We start from the raw sequence: 14,730 nt of genomic DNA on the forward strand, positions 1-14,730 counted from the left end.
CTAGAACAAGGCGGCATAACCTAAAATTAGAGCTAGACCATTCAGGAGTGAAATCAGGAAGCATTTTATCACATAAAATCTGGAACTCTCTTCCCCAAAAGGCTGTGGATATTGGGGGTCATTTGAAACTTTCAAGACTGAGATCAATAGATTTTTGTTAAGTAAGGGATATGGACCAAAGGCAGATAAATGCAATTGAGGTAACAATCAGCCATGATCTAACAGAATGATGGAACAGGCTTGAGGGGTTGAATGGCCTACACCTATTCCTATGTTCCTAGGTCGTTTGTTTTTTTTTTGATTGGAGCTTTGTAGGAGGATAAGGCTGAAAAAATCAGACTGAGAATGGGAGGTGGAGGTTGAATTGAGAGGTCAAAGTCCTACTCATCCACACAAAGGAGATGCTTGGTCATCAAATCTACATTTGCGACCCCCGACTTAAGAGGAAACCGCATCATTCCCGGGGGGCTGCTCTACACTAATATTGGAAGAAGTATAGTAATTACTCTCTCACACGTAAAAGACAAAATAGAAACTTCTATGATTCTATTTTGTCTTTTAAAAAGCATTTGGACAGTTACATGGGTAAGACGGGTATAGAGGGATATGGGCCAAGTGCAGGCAATTGGGACTAGCTTAGTGGTATAAACTGGGCGACATGGACATGTTGGGCCGAAGGGCCTGTTTCCATGTTGTAAACTTCTATGATTCTATGATTCACGTGTTTAGATGTGAGAGGAAGCAATTGGACAGGTGTTTTTATGAATGGTCGGCACCTGAAACATTAACCTGTCTCTTAACTAGAATTACAAGACGGAAATCAGCTTTGGCCCAACCATTCTGGTGCTTACCTTCCACATGAGAAGTACAGTGAAACCTGTAAATTACGGACACCTTGGGGACTGGCACCAATTGTCCTTTCTTTTGCAGGTGTCCTTATTCTCAAAATGGTCGTCGTGTGTACTGTAAAAATTTTCCAACAATCTTGACGAACCAACTGGGATTATGTTCAGCACCTAATTAACCGCAGCAGTGCTAAGAATCCCTCTCCCACACGCCAGCGTCAGCTCTGTTCCCTCAACAGCTTTTGCAGTCTAAATTCCCGTTTCATTTCAAACTGCTCTCACTCGGAGCAGACCGTAACTTCAGTAATGAGCTGCGTTTCTTAGTTCCACATAACCAGCAGTAGGGCAGTCACAGGACCAAAAAAAAGGGGGGGAAATGTGATGACAGGTTGCTCTGGTATAATGAAGCTTCCAAAGGCAAGTCTGAGAACGGATTGAGAGCATTTCGGAGGGAAAACACAAGAGGTCACATTATCTGTAGGAGTGAAACTGCAGTTTTCCGGTCGAGCACTGAGTCTGCAGGAAGACTGACTGATAACTGGGACTCACAGGCCTGTCCATCACTCTAGAGAGCAGCAGCAGCAACAACAACAACAACAAACAAAAAACAACGAACAACAACAACTCGCATTTATATAGCGCCTTTAATGCAGTAAAAAGTCCCAAGATGCTTCACAGCAGCGATTATCGAACAAAATTTGACACTGAACCACATAAGGAGATATTAGACAGGTGACCAAAAGCTTCATCAAAGAGGTAGGTTTTAAGGAACGTCTTAACGGAGGAGAGAGGCAGAAAGGTTTAGGGAGGGAATTCCAGAGCTTAGGGTCTAGGCGGCTGAAGGCACGGCCGCCAATGGTGGAGCGATTAAAATCGGGGATGGGCAAGAGGCTAGAATTAGAGGTGCGCAGAGATCTCGGAGGGTTCCAGGGCTGGAGCAGGTTACAGAGATAGGGTGGGGCGAGGCCGTGGAGGGATTTGAAAACAAGGATGAGAATTTTAAAATCGAGGCGACGCTGGACCGGGAGCCAACGTAGGTCAGTGAGCACAGGGGCGAACGGGACTTGGTGCGAGTTACAAAACGGGCAGCAGAGTTTTGGATGCCCTCAAGTTTACGGAGGTTAAAAGGTAGGAGGCCAGCCAGGAGGGATTGGAATAGTTGAGTCTGGAGGTAACAAAGGCATGAATGAAGGTTTCAGCAGCAGATGAGCTGAGGCAGGGGCGGAGACGGGCGATGTTACGGAGGTGGAAGTAGGCGGTCTTGGTGATGGAGCGGACATGGGGTTGGAAGCTCATCTCAGGGTCAAATAGGACACCAAGGTTGTGAACGGTGTGGTTCAACCTCAGACAGTGGCCTGGGAGAGGGGTGGAGTCAGTGGCTAGGGAACGGAATTGATGGTGGAGTCCGAAGACAATGGCTTCGATCTTCCCAATATATAGTTGGTGGAATTTTTCAGCTCACCCAGTACTGGATGTCGGACAAGCAGTGTGACAAATCGGAGACGGTGGAGGGGTCGAGAGAGGCGGTGGTGAGGTAGAGCTGGGTGTCGCCATCAGAGAGACAGAGACACCTGGGTCAGCCATCCACCTTCACTCCCCAAAACCAAAGCTCCTCAAAGTAGCGGATCCACCATTAGATGCCGAGGGAAAGAAGACAATGGCGGGGTCAGGCAGCGAGGAGCTGCCAGCAGCCGCTGAAAGAGGACACTGCACTGGGGCAGGAAAGGACGGTCCCTCTCGCTGTTTGCACGTGCTTTCCTTGATTCGGGAGGCTGGTGAGTTCAATGCCTGCAGGTCAGCACGAGGCGGCAGCAGGTTTCGTGAAAGAAACGGCTTTCGTCGAATGGGAAGTTCTTTACCCAGCATCCATAGCGGCAGAGAAACCGCTCTATCCCTGGGATCGAGCCGTGCAAGCATTCGATCCCTGGGATCGAGCCGTGCAAGCATTCGATCCCTGGGATCGAGCCGTGCAAGCATTCGATCCCTGGGATCGAGCCGTGCAAGCATTCGATCCCTGGGATAGAGTCGTGCAAGCATTCGATCCCTGGGATAGAGCCGTGCAAGCATTCGATCCCTGGGATAGAGCCGTGCAAGCATTCGATCCCTGGGATCGAGCCGTGCAAGCATTCTATCCCTGGGATTGAGCCGTGCAAGCATTCGATCCCTGGGATCGAGCCGTGCAAGCATTCAATCCCTGGGATCGAGCCGTGCAAGCATTCAATCCCAGAGATAGAGCAGTTTCTCTGCTGCTAGGATGCTGGGTAAAGAGCTCCCCATTCCACAAAAGCCGTTTCTTTCTCATAACCCGCCGCTGCCTCACGCTGAGCTGCGTGTCCTGTGCTTTAGTTTGTAAAAGGGCTTGGTGCATTGAAGGCTATCCGTATTTTGTAATTTGTGCTGGTTTCAGAGTGCATCTTGTATATTTTACCATATAATTTATTTGGGTCTCTCAATAAATGTCTGCTTTTTGCTGGCGTCTGTTTTTTTGGGAGTATCCGTTTGTACAGGTTTCACTGTAGTCCTAATCCCATGTGGCCACCCTTTTGCCATATCCCTTCATACCCATTCCTTCCACGACCTAGCTAACCCATTGTTAAATGTTGACATGTTCTCTCCTTCTATCAGGACACCTACCCTGCTCATCGCAATCAGACTTCTGCGAGGGAGACCTAAAGCAGGCGTTAGGCCCCATATTTACATATTAAATGACTTAACACCTGTTTTAGACAGCCGCCAGGAATGCCTGCACAGTAACCCAACCTAATTTCGGGTTGGACGTTCCTCGGGCATCCTTGGGTCCCTGAAATTGGGTCTCATTACATCCGTTTTATACCGGTAAAACGGGTGCAATGAGGTCTGATTTCTACCCCTCTTTTTCTACCTACCCTGTACCATCCCTCCATAATTTTAAACACCTCTGTCAGATCCCGGAGTAATCTCCTCTGTTCTATTGATACGCTGAAGGACCTGCTGTAAACTTGCAGCATTTTTTTTTTCTGGTTTCACATTTCCACCATGCAGAGAAACTCGTGGATAGCACGTTTAGCGAGTTGGTCACACCGCAGGTAAAGGGTATACAGGCAGGAAGTGAATGGGTGACCACCAGGAAGAGTAAGAGATGCAGGCAGGTAGTGCAGGGGTCCCCTGTGGCCATCCCCCTCTCAAACAGATATGCCACTTTGGATGCTGTTGGGGGGGATGACTTATCAGGGGAAGGCAGCAGCAGCCAACTTCCTGGCACCACGGGTAGCTCTGCTGCACAGGCTGGGAGGAAAAAGAGTGGCAGAGCTATAGTGATAGGGGACTCAATTGTAAGGGGAATAGACAGGCGTTTCTGCGGCCGCAACCGAGACTCCAGGATGGTGTGTTGCCTCCCTGGTGCAAGGATCAAGGATGTCTCGGAGCGGCTACAGAACATTTTGGAGGGGGAGGGCGAACAGCCAGCTGTCGTGGTGCACATAGGCACCAACGATATAGGTAAAAATGGGGATGAGGTCCTAAAAGCAGAATATAGGGAGTTAGGAGGTAAATTAAAAAATAGGACCTCAAAGGTAGTAATCTCAGGATTGCTGCCAGTGCCACGTGCTAGTCAGAGTAGAAATAGGAGGATATTTCAAATGAATACGTGGCTAGAGGAATGGTGCAAGGGGGAGGGATTCAAATTCCTGGGACACTGGAAACGGTTCTGGGGGAGGTGGGACCAGTACAAACCGGATGGTCTGCACCTGGGCAGGGCCGGGACCGCTGTCCTAGGAGGAGTGTTTGCTAGTGCTGTTGGGGAGGGTTTAAACTAAAGTGGCAGGGGGTTGGGAACCTGAGCAGGGAGAGAGAGGAAAGCGTAACAGGAAGGGACAGAAGGTATGGAGTAATAGGTAAAGTGTTAAAAAAGGAAAAAGCAGGAACTAAGCGTCACAAAACAGATTTGAAAGTTCTTTATCTGAATGCACGTAGCATTCGTAATAAAATGGACGAGTTAACGGCACAAATAACTACGTATGGGTATGATCTTGTGGCCATTACAGAAACATGGCTGCAGGGTGACAACGACTGGGAATTAAATATGCCAGGGTATTTAACAATCAGGAAGGACAGGCAGGAAGGAAGGGGAGGTGGGGTGGCTATGTTAATAAAGGAAGGAATCACTGTAATACAGAGAAATGATATTGGGACAAAGCATCAAGATAATGAAACAGTTTGGGTGGAGATAAGGAATAATAAGGGAAAAAAAACATTAGTGGGCGTAGTATATAGGCCTCCTAATAGTTGCAACTCTGCTGGAAGAAGTATTAATCAGGAGATAGTCGGGGCATGTAATAAGGGAACAGCCATAATTATGGGGGATTTTAATTATCATATTAACTGGACAAATCAAATTGGGCAGAGCAGCCTTGAGGACGAGTTCATTGAGTGCATCAGGGATGGATTTCTTGAGCAGTATGTAACTGATCCTACAAGGGGGCAGGCAACCTTGGACCTGGTCCTGTGTAATGAGTCAGGATTAATTAATAATGTCCTAGTTAAGGATCCCCTTGGAACGAGCGACCACAACATGGTTGAATTCCATATCCAATTAGAGGGTGAGAAGGTTGATTCTCAAACAAGCGTACTGAGCTTGAATAAAGGAGACTATGATGGTATGAGAGCGGAATTGATTAAAGTGGACTGGGAAAATAGATTAAAGGGTAAGACGGTACATGAGCAGTGGTGTTCATTTAGGGAGTTATTTTACAACTTTCAAAATAAATATATTCCACTGAGGAAAAAAGGGTGTAAAAGAAATGACAGCCATCCGTGGCTAAGTAAAGAAATCAAGGATAGTATCCGACTAAAAACAAGGACATATAAGGTAGCCAAACTTAGTGGGAGGATAGAAGATTGGGAATTCTTCAAAAGACAGCAAAAAGTAACTAAAGGATTGATTAAGAAAGGGAAGTTAGATTATGAAAAGAAATTAGCAAAAAATATAAAAACAGATAGCAAGAGTTTCTATAGTTATATAAAAAGAAAAAGGGTGGCTAAGGCAAACATAGGTCCCTTAGAGGATGAGACCGGGAAATTAATGGTGGGAAACATGGAGATGGCAAAAATGCTGAACAAATATTTTGTTTCAGTCTTTACAGTAGAGGACACTAAGAATATCCCAACACTGGACAAACAGGGGACTCTCGGGGGGGAGGAGCTAAATACGATTAAAATCACTCAGGAGATGGTACTCAGTAAAATAATGGGACTCAAGGCGGATAAATCCCCTGGACCTGATGGCTTCCATCCTAGGGTCTTGAGGGAAGTGGCAGTAGGGATTGTGGATGCTTTGGTGATAGTTTTCCAAAATTCCCTGGACTCAGGAGAGGTCCCGGCAGATTGGAAAACTGCTAATGTAACACCGTTATTTAAAAAGGGTAGTAGGCAGAAGGCTGGAAATTATAGGCCAGTTAGCTTAACATCTGTGGTGGGTAAAATTTTGGAGTCTATTATTAAGGAGACAGTAACGGAACATTTAGATAAGCATAATTTAATAGGACAAAGTCAGCATGGCTTTATGAAGGGGAAGTCATGTCTGAGAAATTTGCTTGAGTTCTTCGAGGATATAACGTATAGGGTGGATAAAGGGGAACCAGTGGACATAGTGTATTTAGACTTCCAGAAGGCATTCGACAAGGTGCCACATAAAAGATTATTACTTAAGATAAAAAATCACGGGATTGGGGGTAATATTCTGGCATGGGTGGAGGATTGGTTATCGAACAGGAAGCAGAGAGTTGGGATAAATGGTTCATTTTCGGACTGGCAACCAGTAACCAGTGGTGTTCCACAGGGGTCGGTGCTGGGTCCCCAACTCTTTACAATCTATATTAACGATTTGGAGGAGGGGACCGAGTGCAACATATCAAAATTTGCAGATGATACAAAGATGGGAGGGAAAGTAGAGAGTGAGGAGGACATAAAAAACCTGCAAGTGGATATAGACAGGCTGGGTGAGTGGGCGGAGATTTGGCAGATGCAATATAATATTGGAAAATGTGAGGTTATGCACTTTGGCAGGAAAAATCAGAGAGCAAGTTATTTTCTTAATGGCGAGAGACTGGAAAGTACTGCAGTACAAAGGGATATGGGGGTCCTAGTGCAAGAAAATCAAAAAGTTGGTATGCAGGTGCAGCAGGTGATCAAGAAAGCCAACGGAATGTTGGCTTTTATTGCTAGGGGGATAGAATATAAAAACAAAGAGGTATTGCTGCAGTTATATAAGGTATTGGTGAGACCGCACCTGGAATACTGCATACAGTTTTGGTCTCCATACTTAAGAAAAGACATACTTGCTCTCGAGGCAGTACAAAGAAGGTTCACTCGGTTAATCCCGGGGATGAGGGGGCGGACATATGAGGAGAGGTTGAGTAGATTGGGACTCTACTCATTGGAGTTCAGAAGAATGAGAGGCGATCTTATTGAAACATATAAGATTGTGAAGGGTCTTGATCGGGTGGATGCAGTAAGGATGTTCCCAAAGATGGGTGAAACTAGAACTAGGGGGCATAATCTTAGAATAAGGGGCTGCTCTTTCAAAACTGAGATGAGGAGAAACTTCTTCACTCAGAGGGTGGTAGGTCTGTGGAATTTGCTGCCCCAGGAAGCTGTGGAAGCTACATCATTAGATAAATTTAAAACAGAAATAGACAGTTTCCTAGAAGTAAAGGGAATTAGGGGTTATGGGGAGCGGGCAGGAAATTGGACATGAAGCTGAGTTCGGATCGGTCAATGCCCTGTGGGTGGCGGAGAGGGCCCAGGGGCTATGTGGCCGGGTCCTGCTCCGACTTCTTGTGTTCTTTAGATTTGTGGTTGGGATCAGATCAGCCATGATCTTATTGAATGGCGGAGCAGGCTCGAGGGGCCGATTGGCCTACTCCTGCTCCAATTTCTTATGTTCTTATGTACAGTTTTTCTTTCTCTCTGCAACATTTCCAACATTTTTCCTTTCACCCCTGACATGAACCAAGACAATGTCTCAAAGGAAACTACTGGTCAGATGTTCTGAAGCACATCAATTTAATTAACAAGCTTCAAGTGTTAAATCATCTCACATGAAAAATCGTGGATGTGAAAAGGTCAACGAATTAAAGAGGGAAAAAAACCTCAAGTAATGTAACACTTTAATGTAAGGACTTCTTTTGGATGTGGCGTTAAACCGAGGCCCCGTCTGCCCACTCAGGTGGATGTAAAAGATCCCATGACACTATTTCGAAGAAGAGCAGGGGAGTTCTCCCCAGTGTCCTGGCCAATATTTATTCCTCAACGAACATCATTAAAAATCAGATTATCTGGTGATTATCTCATTGCTGTTTGTGGGACCTTGCTGTGCACAAATTGGCTGCCCCGTTTCCCACATTACAATAGTGATTACAATTCAAAAATATTTCATTGGATGTAAACCGCTTTGGGACATCCTGAGGTTGTGAAAGGCGCCATATAAATGCAAGTTCTTTGCAAGTATTTCAGTGATTTTGTTGGTGTTTAGTTGTTGGTACATTAATCTGCTTTGCCAGAAATGAACTTGCACTTACATGAAGTCCCAGGATCCATCCCTAGTCTACAATTCAGTCACTTCAGCACATAATCTAGGCTGACACCCCAGTGCGGGTCTGAGGGAGTGCTGCACTGTCGGGGATGCCGTCTGTTGGATGAGATGTTAAACCGTGACCCACTCTGCCTGAGGCATCCTGAGCTCGTGAAAGGCGTTATATAAATGCAAGTCCTTCTTCGAAACGGTCATGACAGGCAAACTGAGGAAGACAAGACGTGACAGTGGGCTGTAATTGCAGTCACGCAGGACATCTTGGTGACCTAGACCACTTTGGCCTTGATGCTGTGAGCAGGTTGGGAACTGTATTGGAAGGGTGTGGGGAGAGAGGGGACCATGTAGATGGATGGCAGCAATGGGTTACATTGAGTTAGATTGAAACTACAGCACAGAAACAGGCCATTCGGCCCAACTGGTCTATGCCGGCGTTTATGCTCCACACGAGCCTCCTCCCTCCCTACTTCATCAAATCCTATCAGCATAACATTCTATTCTTTTCTCCCTCATGTGCTTAAACACATTTATGCAATTTGCCTCAGCTACTCCTTGTGGTAGCACGTTCTACATTCTTACTACTCTTTGGGTGAAGAAGTTTCTCCTGATAAACTGTCACTTAGAAAGGCACGGAGTAATCAAGGACAGTCAGCATGGATTTGTTAAGGGAAGGTTGTGTCTGACTAACTTGATTGAATTTTTTGAGGTAACAAGGAGGGTCGATGAGGGTAGTGCATTTGATGGATTTGATGGATTTTAGCAAGGCTTTTGACCAGGCCCCACATGGCAGACTGGTCAAAAAAGTACAAGCCCATGGGATCCAAGGGAAAGTGGCAAGTTGGATCCAAAATTGGCTCAGTGGCAGGAAGCAAAGGGTAATGGTCGACGGGCGTTTTTGTGACTGGAAGGCTGTTTCCAGTGGGGTTCCACAGGGCTCAGTACTAGGTCCCTTGCTTTTTGTGATATATATTAATGATTTGGATTTAAATGTAGGGGGCATGATTAAGAAGTTTGCAGATGATACAAAAATTGGCTGTGTGGTTGTTAGTGAGGAGGAAAGCTGTAGACCGCAGGAAGATATCAATGGACTGGTCAGGTGGGCAGAAAAGTGGCAAATGGAATTCAATCTGGAGAAGTGTGAGGTAATGCCTTTGGGGAGAGCAAACTAGGCAAGGGAGTACACAATAAATGGGAGGATACTGAGAGATGTAGAGGAACAGAGGGACCTTGGAGTGCATGTCCACAGATTCCTGAAGGTAGCAGGACAGGTAGTTAAGGTGGTTAAGAAAGCATATGGAATACTTTCCTTTATTAGCCGAGGCATAGAATATAAGAGCAGGGATGTTATGCTGGAACTGCATAAAACACTGGTTAGGCCACAGCTTGAGTACTGTGTACAGTTCTGGTCACCACATTACAAGAATTGCACTAGAGAGGGTACAGAGGAGATTTATGAGGATGTTGCCAGGGCTGGAGAATTTTAGCTATGAGGAAAGATTGGATAGGCTGGGGTTGTTCTCTTTGGAACAGTGGAGGCTGAGGGGTAATTTAATTGAGGTACATAAAATTAAGAGAGGCCTAGATAGAGTGGACTGGAAGGACCTCTTTCACTTAACAGACAGGTCAATAACCAGGGGGCATAGATTTAAAGTAATTGGTAGAAGGATTAGAGGGGACCTGAGGAATTTTTTTTCACCCAGAGGGTGGTGGGGGTCTGGAACTCACTATCTGAAAGGGTGGTAGAGGCAGAAACCCTCAACTTATTTAAAAGTACCTGGATGTGCACCTGAAGTGCCGTGACCTACAAGACTACGGACCAAGTGCTGGAAAGTGGGATTAGGCTGGGTGGCTCATTTTCGGCCGGCACGGACACGATGGGCTGAATGGCCTCCATCTGTGCCCTAAATTTGCTATGATTCTATAATTATAAGAAGATAAGAAATTGGAGGAGGAGTAGGCCCCTCGAGCTTACTCCACCATTCAATATCATGGCTGATCTGCGACCTCAACTTCACTTTCCCGCCCGATCCCCATATCCCTTGATTCCCTTAGATACCAAAAATCAATCTATCTCAGCCTTGAATATACTCAACGACTCAGCATCCTCTGCCCTCTGGGGTAGAGAATTCCAAAGATTCACAACCTTCTGAGTGAAATAATTTCTCCTCATCTTAGTCTTAAATGGCTGACCCCTTATCCTGAGACTATGCCCCCTAGTTCTAGACTCTCCAGCCAGGGGAAACAACATCTCGGTATCTACCCTGTCAAGCCCCCTCAGAATCTTATATGTTTCAATGAGATCACCTCTCATTCTTCTAAACTCCAGAGCATCGGCCCATTCTACTCAATATTATACACAGAATCTGACAATTAAAAAAAAAAGATTCTGCAATCCATGGTAACACCCTGTTGTTTCTGTCTTGTTCCTGTTAACTGTGAGCATATTTTTGTTTGAACAGTGGATGCTGATGGTGCCAAGGGAATTGGCTTGTGCAGTGCCCCACAGCGTGACGGAGCTGAATTAGCTTGTACGCACAGCTGAAATGACATGATTTGCTGAACCACCCTGTGTTAATTACTAGATCTAAGGGTGTTAATTCAGCTCCTGCACACCCGTGGGCATAGGAACTCCTCTCAGTCAATCCCCCATGATGATATCATCAGCTCTCGCTGAGGACAAAGTAATAACTATCACAAAAAGAAAACCTACGGTACTAAGGTGTCAGGTTGATAACACAAGTGTCAACCAGAGAGAATATAGAAAGTTCAGAGGGGATGTGAGAAAGGAAATAAGAGGGGCAAAGAGAGGGTCTGAGAATAGACTAGCGGACAACATAAAAGGGAATCCAAAAGTCTTCTACAGACATGTTAACAGTAAGCGGGTAGTAAGAGGAAGGATGGGGCCGATTAGGGACCATACTCATGGAGACAGTGGGCATGGCTGAGGTACTAAATGAGGACTTTGCATCGGTCTTTACCAAGGAAGAAGATGCTGCCAGAGTCTCGGTAAAGGAAGATATAGTTAAGTTACTGGATGGGCTAAAAACTGAGAAAGAAGAGGAACTAGAAAGGCTAGCTGTACTTAAAGTAGATAACTCATTTGGTCCGGATGGGATGCACCCAAAGATGCTGAGGGAAGTAAGGGGGGAAATTGCGGAGGTACTGGCCATAACCTTCCGGACATCCTTAGACACAGGGGTGGTGCCAGAGGACTGGAAAATTGCAAATGTTACACCCTTGTTCAAAAAAGGGTGTAAAGATAAACCCAGCAACTATAGGCCAGTCAGTTTAACCTCGGTGGTGGGAAAACTTTTGGAAACATTAATCCGGGACAGAATTAACAATCACTTGGATGAGTGTGGATTGATTAGGGAAAGCCAGCATGGATTTATTAAAGGCAAATCATGTTTAACCAACTTGATTGAGTTTTTTGGTGAGGTAACAGAGAGGGTGGATGAGGGCAATGCAGTTGATGTGGTGTGTATGGATTTTCAAAAATGAAGGGATTCGCAAAATTTCACATGCCCCCCCCCCCCCAAAGATTTATTGGAGTTATTAAAGAAACCCTGGTGTGACTGTGTTTTAAAAAATCCAGGGTCTCTCAAAATGGCTGCGGTCAGACACATGGCCAAAGGCCTGCAGCATTTGAAATTGGATTCTCTGAGCTTGGCAGGCTCCGTGTTTCAGATAGGTTTCTTTGAACAATGCAGTTGCATTCACGCCCTGAGGCAAGCCATCAACGTTGCCGGCCTACACAATCAAAATTCGAGCAGTAATAATCCCAGGACTAAGGTAACCCATTAAGGAACATTCGGAACAATGGAAAGCAGTTATGGAACGATCGGTACAGGTACCGGCCATTAATGTAAATGGGCCAAGTTCGGGGCCCCTTTTGTCTTACATTTTCACGCCCAAATCGGACAATGGAGCAAACTAATGAGGCGCGAAAATAACCCATTACCGGGAGGGTATAACTGGGGGCATCCCAGAACCTCTCGCTTTCTCTCTCTTCGCCTCGGCCCGGCGTCCTGCTTGCCTGCTAGCAACCAAGAAGGAAGGCCGTCCAGTAAACGTCGCAACCACATGTCGACGGCAGCAGCAGGGCACAGGGGCCAGGCCTTTTCATCTGTTTCACCGGTGAGCATTATTTTTTCTGGCTGTCACAAGACAACCTAGCTAGGTGTAAGGGTGGGAGTCAAAGGGGTATTGCTAAAATTGTGATTGTAGAATTTTCCCTCTGTGTCCGTTTCTTCCACCCCGTTAAGTGTAAGACTGTATTGCATCCATAGCAATTCCTTTTATCTTCTGTATAATACTGTTCACCTTGTAGTTTTAGTTTTCTTATTAATAAACATTGGTTTTCCTTGCACCAATCCACTGGTCTGTTCGTCTGTCCTTATTACTGCTCGATAAGTCCTGAGCTCAGAATCAGGAAGGGGAAAGCGATTCGAAACCGCACAGCGGGCAGGGCAGCTCAGGGAAACATAATTGGCTGACTTACAATAAGCCCCGGAAACAAACCCCTTACAAAAAGCGTTTGATAAAATGCCACATGGTAGGCTTGCTATCAAGATTGCAGCCATGGAATAAAGGGGCAGTAGCAACATGGATACAGAATTGACTAAATGACAGGAAACAGAGAGTAAACGTTGTTTTTTGGACTGGAGGGAGCTGTGCAGTAGAGTTTCCCAGGGGTCGGTGCTGGGACCACTGCTTTTTTTGATATATGTTAATGTCTTGGACTTGGGTGTACAGGGCACAATTTCAAAATTTGCAGACGACTCAAAACTTGGAAGGGTAGTGAACAGTGAGGAGGATAATGATAGACTTTAAGAGGATAAAGACACTCTGGTGGCATGGGTGGATATGTGGCAGATGAAGTTTAACGCGGAAAAATACAAGGTGATGCATTTCAGTAGAAAAAGTTAGGACAGGCTATATAATTTAGAGGGCACAATTCTAAAAGGGGTAGAGGAACAGAGGGATCTGGGGGTATATGTGCACAAATTATTGGTAGGAAATCAGAAATGCAGAGTATTTTTTAAATGGTGAGAGATTGGGAAATGTTGATGTTCAAAGGGACCTGGGTGTCCTTGTACATGAGTCACTGAAAGCTAACATGTAGGTGCAGCAAGCAATTGGGAAGGCAAATGATATGTTGGCCTTTATTACAAGAGGATTTGAGTACAGGAGTAAAGATGTCTTACTGCAATTATACAGGGCCTTGGTGAGACCGCACCTGGAGTATTGTGTATAATTTTGGTCTCCTTACCTAAGAAAGGATATACTTGCCATAGAGGGAGTGCAACAAAGGTTCACCAGACTGATTCCTGGGATGGCGGGATTGTCATATGAGGAGAGATTGAGTAGACTCGGCCTGTATGCTCTAGAGTTTAGAAGAATGAGAGGTGATCTCATTGAAACCTACAAAATTCTTACAGGGCTCGACAGGGTAGATGCAGGGAGGATGTTTCCCCTGGCTGGGGAGTCTAGAACCCGGGGTCACAGTCTCAGAATAAGGGGTAGGCCATTTAGGACTGAGATGAGGAGAAATTTCTTCACTTAGAGGGTGGTGAATCTTTGGAATTCTCTAACCCAGAGGGCTGTGGAGGCTCAGTCATTGAGTACATTCAAATCAGAGATCGATAGATTTCTAGATATTAAAGGCATCAAGGGATATGGGGATGGTGCAGGAAAATGGCATTGAGGTAGAAGATCAGTCATGATCTTGATGAATGGCGGAGCAGGCTCGAGGGGCCAGATGGCCTACTCCTGCTCCTATTTCTTATGTTCTTATGTTGAAGGTGGTGGGGCAGGTTGAGAAATCAGTTAAAAAAGCATACAGGGTCCTGGGCTTGATAAATAGAGGCATAGAGTACAAAAGCAAGGAAATCATAATGAAACTTTAAAAAACAGTGATTCGACCATAACTGGAGTATTGTGTCCAATTCTGGGGACCGCACTTTAGGGAGGGTGTGAAGTCCTTAGAGAGGGTGCAGAGGAGATTTACTAGAATGATTCCAGGTATGAGGAACTTAAATTACCTGGATAGACTGGAGAAGCTGGGATTGTTATCCTTGGAACAGAGAAGGTTGAGAGGAGATTTGATAGAGGTATTCAAAATCATGAAGGGTCTAGACAGAGTAGATAGAGAGAAACTGTTCCCATTGGCGGAAGGGTCAAGAACCAGAGGGCATAGATTTAAGATGATTGGCAAAAGAACCAAAGGTGACATGAGGAAAAGCTTTTATATGCAGCGAGTTTTTGGGATCTGGAATGCGCTGCCCGAGGGAGTGGTGGAGGCAGATTCAATCATGG

At 45.5% G+C, this 14,730-nt stretch overlaps 1 protein-coding gene across 2 annotated transcripts in view; it reads right to left on the minus strand.

Moving 5' to 3' along the window:
- LOC137316523 (dedicator of cytokinesis protein 2-like) overlaps positions 1 to 14,730 on the minus strand; it is a 1,021,473-nt gene that overhangs the window by 244,145 nt on the left and 762,598 nt on the right. The gene's annotated exons all lie outside the window — the stretch shown is intronic.

This window comes from Heptranchias perlo, chromosome 1, assembly GCF_035084215.1.
Source record: "Heptranchias perlo isolate sHepPer1 chromosome 1, sHepPer1.hap1, whole genome shotgun sequence".
NCBI lineage: Eukaryota > Metazoa > Chordata > Chondrichthyes > Hexanchiformes > Hexanchidae > Heptranchias > Heptranchias perlo.